This window comes from Cariama cristata, unplaced genomic scaffold, assembly GCF_000690535.1.
Source record: "Cariama cristata isolate BGI_N322 unplaced genomic scaffold, ASM69053v1 scaffold704, whole genome shotgun sequence".
NCBI classification, from domain to species: domain Eukaryota; kingdom Metazoa; phylum Chordata; class Aves; order Cariamiformes; family Cariamidae; genus Cariama; species Cariama cristata.
In genome coordinates this window covers 29709-36299 of record NW_009614443.1, presented here as the reverse complement: position 1 = coordinate 36299, position 6591 = coordinate 29709, and positions in this window count along the sequence as shown.

Sequence of the window (6591 nt, the reverse complement as noted above, 5' to 3'; positions counted from 1 at the left end):
GGTGTTAGGGAAAGGAGACAGCTGTATTTCAGTCCTCTGTCCTCTGAAGTGGGCAGGAGTGGTTTTCAGCTATGAGGAACGGAGTGAAAAAGAGTCAGCATATGCCACGATTGGCGTAGTCCTGTGCTTATGGCATTCTCCTAGTAGATGATTGAGATCTGTTCAGCCAAAGGAGGACTCAGTGCTGTTTCTTCCACAGTGCGACCCAGTGTGTGCTGTCTGCTGAGCTGATGGGTAAGCAGAGGAACAGAAATTGTGTCACCTTTGAACGTAGCCCCTTTTTCTTCTTTTGCTTTTCTAACTAGTACTCGGAGCACTTTGGAGGAGAAGGGAATGTTTCAGGACAAAACAATTTTTCAGTTTTTCGTATGGCAAGAAAAAAGGAAAAATGTCACATTTGGTTCAGATGGAACCGAAATTTTTTCCCCTTGGGAAAAATCACTAAAAAGTCAAGATCTCGCTCAGCTTCTGAAGCTGGAACCTCTTTGGCTGTAACAGGAGAGGCGTTTAGTCCAGCTACCAGTCACTGTGCTGAATACAGGGACCTTGGAGTAAATTTCAGTGAGCTGGAGAGGAGACTTAAGTGGTTGTAGTACTCTCTCTTCTGGCCTTAAGAATCTATGATATGGGAATCTTGATAATGCTTTGCAACAAACAAAAGATCTGGAACACAAATAGCCATATTAGGACAGCCTCCCACATAGGAATAGTGTAGAGGAGAGCCTTTTCCCTGCAGTGCAAGCATGCCAGGTTGCCTGTAATTTGGCTTTTAGTATTTAGTGCTGAATAATACTTTACTGTAAAAGAAAAAAATGCAGTGTGTCTAGATTTAACGCACGTGGGAAAAATACTTGAAAGTAAATAACCCAAAATATACTGTGTTTGAGCTTACTTATAGCTAGCATCAAACAGATTTTATATCTTAACTGGAAAAACCTACTTTATAGTTAAATCAGCTGAAAGTCTTCAATGAAAATCTATATTTATAGAGAACCAGAGCTAAAGGTTTTGGTTGTTTTGGGTTTTATAGATTAGGTGAGAGCATACTGTGTTTGCATGTTCCCAGGAAAGTGGCTATTTTTATACTGCTTAAGTTAACACAGTTCTATTTATAATGAACATTAACCAATATATATGTACATATATACATAAATATATTTATATACTGTACATATATCATAAATCACCAGAGTTTAACAGACTTAGGAATGGCATTTTAGATAATTTTTTTTTCCCTAGGCTTCTCTTTATACAGTCAGTAATTGAAAACTATGGCATTAAAATGACACTGACATAAAATTAAGAGTACTGTACTACAAGAAACATTTATACTGTTTTTTTCAGTGAAATTTTATTGATTGTTTTCAATACCTTAAAATTCAATATTTATTTCAATTTCAGTGTAACGTTAAACCCTAAAGGATATGCACAGATGCTAAATGATATACAAAGTTAATTTTGTAGCGTGTACACAATTGCAAAATGTAGACACGTGAAATGAAAGCACAGAATTCAAAGCAGAAGCGATAAACTAAGCAGTATACTGTGATGTAGGTGAGTATTTGTTATTTTAAACTTAAATAAAAAGTCTGGCTTTTGCCTGCCTGCACTATGAAATGGGGAGTATTTTCTTTAGTGGTGTGTGTGCGTGCACATTGTGTGCAAGAATCCTGTCTGCGTTTGTCAAGATTGCGCATCCTTTGGTTAGCCTTCCTCAACTCAAGGAGGGACCATTAATACCAGAGTGTGTTACCTAACCTTGATACTAATTGTAGCTTAGTATTGTGTTGATTATTCCTATAGAAAAAAAGCATTCCGAAGCGTGTTTGGTTTTGTTTCAGATGCTGACTGATTATAGCGAATAAAAAATATAGCATAACATTTATTTTGTCTTTATAACCTAACTACTCTGATATTTGAGGAAATCTGAAAAACTGTCATTGCAGGTTCTCAGTATCGCTGATGAAGATAATGGCTTTAATTTCTTACAGCTTTTACATCTTCATGTGAAGCCAACACACAAGATGAGAATAGGTAAAACTGGAATCCAGATTAGAAGGAGAAAGATTATAGTGCAAGAACGTTAGTATAAAGCGCATATATCTTTCCTAGAAGTGAACTGTGAAGCGAGTGCATGTAAACCCGAATGGAGAGCATGGGTCATAAAACAACGGTGCTGAAACAAAAGTTGCAAGAGGGAGTTAGAAATGTGAGTATGTCACCATTTAAGACTGAGCCAGCTCTTTCAACGGGTGGCAGATGCTCTCTGTTAAACACCCCCCTCCCACCGGGAGGGGAAAGGATGGAGAAAAGGAAGAGAGACTTATGGATTGGAAATTAAAACTACTTTAATAATATGATAATAATGGAAAATAGTATAATAATATTCATACTAATGCTACTAATAATAGAAATAAGAGGAAAAGTATACAAAACTGATACTGAGTGTCCCGATGATGTCATTGCTGTGCTTCTAGGCATTATTTAGGCTCTGATTTTATTCTGGCCTGCAATGCCACATTATCCTACAACTGTAAAGCTTCTGTCCGAGCCATGCATGGGCATAAATTAATTAGCATGCTCACATAAACAGAAGACAGCAAGTTGTAGTATCGGTTTAAAGGGGAATTAGCAAATCCTAATTCTGCATTCCTGTGCTAGTTTCCTGATTATGGGCAAAGATGTAAAAAACTTACATTTGTTTAGCGATTGGCTGTGATTTGAGGCATGCTTTCTGAACAGAGATGCAAAAACTATTGATGTCCAGTAATAAAGTACAATATCACCTTTGAGATTAAGTCCCCCAAAGTTAGCTGCTTTTGCAGATTAATCCTATTTGCATGGGATAATAAGGCCTTGTTTGAAATTTAATATGCAAAAATTAAAATCCACGCTCCATTTAACTCAAATTCCTACTGCATGTTCAGAGAAAAGTAAAAATCAATACAAAAGAGGAAGGTGACCTTATTTCGTACCCTACCTCCCAGGGAGCTTGACCTGGTAGTGCTGACCCATGCTCAGAGCTGAGAAAATCCCTGGGTTTTCCAGGCCCACGCAGAGCATGGAGGCAGGCAGTCTTTACCCCAGGAGGGCTTCCAAGCAACATCCCCAGCCTGGAGAAGATGGAGCTGCCTGGGGGAAGTGGGAAGAGGAGAGACCACAGCTGCTCTGAGGCCAAAGGTAAATAGCAAAGATGGGCAGTAAAGGAGGGGACTTGGAGGGAGCAGGGGCAGACAGCCTGCTCCAGCGTGAAGAAATGAGTGAAATAATTTGATAGCAGGATTATCAATGGGGGGGTATGTGTGTTGCTTTTTTGAAGTTACTTAACTTGTAATCTTCCACACTGAGTTGTGGGGGACTTTGAAGTGTTCTGCAAAGAAACCCAGAGAAGTAGGAACTAGCAAATCTGTAAAAATTAGGAGGTGTTGAGAGAAAAGATGCATTTCTGTCTTTTAAAGGCAGGGATGACCCTTGTGATGCTCTTCCTTGGTCTCTTAAAGGACCCAAGACACATCAGCAGTAGCTGTATTAGAACAGATTGGATTTCCAAGTTTGACAGAGACTCTGTCCCAGCTCTCATCCCCTGTCCCAGATGCCAATTACCTTCTCTGTTAAAAATTTCCTGTTTTCCTTTGGCTGGCTTCACAATTTCTAGTGAATTGTTCCAAAAGCAGCATTTCTATAGGGCTTTGTTCAGTTTTTGTCTGCTAGGTGATGGATCACATTATATTAGCTATCAGCTTGCCCCGAGAAGATGAGCATCCCTCAATGTCCTCTTTAACAGGTGAAGCAGGCTGAGCTCCTCTGGGCGCTGAATGCAAGCATCTTCTCAAAAGCTCAGCTCATTCCTGGTTCCATTTTTCAACACGCTTTTTTCAGCGCAGCACTGACACCAGGGTCCTGCACTCCTGCCAGTACACACCATGGTTCCTCTGCAGAGGGGCTGGGCTGTGGCCGTGGAGCAGAAAGGCAAGATGGCATTAGCCACCATGGCCCTACCACCATCCTTTCCATCTCCTTGGGGACCACCAGTTTTCTCTTCATCCCTTTCCTCACCCAGCCCTGTGGGGCTGCAGCACAGGATGTAATTGTCCCTACCCCTGCTAACCCTGGGGGAGAGGCATGGGGAGAAGGGAGAGGCTGTGGCAGCACCAAGTCCTCTCAACCCCAGGTGGTCCTAAGTGTCTGAAATGGAGACATTGATTTTAAACATCATCTGCTGTGTGCTACAAGAGCCAGAAGCTTCATAACCCCTTTCCAGCCCATCTACCTGGCCTGCTGGGCAGGAGCTGTTTGCATCTTGCATTGACCCTTGGGATGTGACGAGCTCAGAGAAACATGGGCTGACCTGCCAGAAGGGACAATTACACTTCAGGCAATCTCAGAGCCCTAATTCTGGGCAATAGGGGTAACTCATCAATCCTCCTGCCTCCCTGGCAGCGCCTCAGGCATCAACAAGGTGCTGAGCACATGTCTGAGAGTATAAATGCACACTTGGTTGGGAGCGAATCACCTTGCAGGGAGGGCATTGCAGAGAGAGGGAAGATGGATTTTTATTAACTTTGGATACAGCTCAAAAAAAAAAAATAAATCTGTTGCATTGACTGGCGCTGCTCTAGGGCTGCACCATCCCCCTGTGACAGACAGTGCCCCGTCATGTGCATTGGGGACACTTGTGCTGCGACCCCCTTAGAGAGGTCTGGCTTTGATTAAAATGCAGCTGACGCTGCAATTTCCTCTTGGAGATGAGGCAAGAGACCTAACTCCAGGATGGCCAGGTGGGTAAGGCAATGTTCTGAGACAGGCACCAAGGACCCACCTCTAAATAATCCAAAAACCTGTGAGTATTTGCCAAGTTACCAGTAATTTTGATGGTGCAAGTATTGCTATCTCATCTTCTCATAAGGGAAGCTAATAAGGTTTACAGTTTTTTCTTTGCATGTTATGCATTGAAACAAAAACTAATCTCAAAATGTCAATAGATTTTTTTTTTGAAAGGTTTTAGTCCTGAATGCCCTTAAATGTGAGTTTCGTGACTAAACAGAATAATGTATTAATCTGTGTACAGACAGGAGACTGACACTGAATGCTTGAACAAAAATAGATCCACTGGGCAAATAGTTACCTGGGACTTTCTTCCCCAGCTGCAAAAGGTAAGACTGGGTGAAACTCCCAGAAATGATAGCTGGAACAGGGAAGCAGAAATAAATGGAAAGCACACAACCCCAGTTCAGCAAGACCCCAGGAAGGTCATTTTGCTGCATCCCAAGAAACAAGAGGATGTGTATGCACCAAACTAACCAAGCAGGATAGCTTACCATTTGCTTCTGCTATTTTTCTCCCTTTTTATCACTTATTTGCAGTCATCCTGTAATCTGGGGGGTACCACCCTTCTTGAATGCAATCCAAGCTTATTTTTAAATGATTTTTAGAGGTGTTGCATCAGCAACATGATGGTGTCCTAACGCCATCATGTTAGCAGCTCTATAACGTATTCCCTGAGGCCATGTGGTTGATCTGGCATTTTAATAACCCCTTGAATCTCATGAGGTGTCAGATATAAAATCAGTGGACAACCCATGTGTTGAAAAATACACGGAATTACTGCTCCAATTTCGGCTAGTAGTTTCGCACCTCTCTCTAAAGGAACCAATTTCTCCTGCTTATTGATTTTAGAAATCCTACTGCTGATAGATCATGGCTCTATCATGCTCCAGAAATGTAGCCAGATTCTGTCCCCTTCATGTTTGTGCTACTATTTTACCAATGTTGTGGTTTAACCCCAGCCAACAACTCAATACCACGCAGCTGCTCACTCACTCCTCCCCGTACTGCGGTGGGATGGGGAGGAGAATCTGAAAAAAGGTAAAACCCATGGTTTGAGATAAGAACAGTTTAATTATTTAAATCAAATAATAATAATGGTAATGAAAAGGGAGATAACAAAGAGAGAGGGAGAGGAGTAAAACGCAAGAAAAGAGAAGTGATGCACAATGCAATTGCTCACCACCTGTTGACCAAGCAGCGATCGGCCCCTCCCGGCTAGCTCACCCCCAGTTTCTATACTGGCCATGCCGTTCTATGGTATGGAATAGCCCTTTGGTTGGGGTCAGCTCTCCTGGCCGTGCTCCCTCCCAGCCTCTCGTGCCCCTCCTCGCTGGCAAAGCACAGGGAACTGAAAAGTCCTTGACTTAGGGTAAGCACTGCTGAGCAACAACTAAATCATCAGTGTGGTATCAACATTATTCTCATACTAAATCCAAAACACAGCGCTGTACTGAAGTAGGAATAATATCAACTCTATCCCAGCCAAAACCAGGACAACCAGAGATGAAAGTATTGACACCTGCAGTTTATCTAAGAATCAGAAGTATGTATGAGACCTGGGGTTTCTCCCTCAATCCCAAGAGCCCAAATTCAGCTCCTTAATGACAAGCTGGTCTCTGAAGGACTATGAGGAAGCAAGAAGAGGCAGTGATCTGGGATGTGAATTTCTGTCCCCCTCTTGCTTAGATTCAATTCATTTTCTTGCCCCCACACAGCAGCCACAGTACAGATTCCCATGGGAGCTTAGCAATTTTAATGTAAATT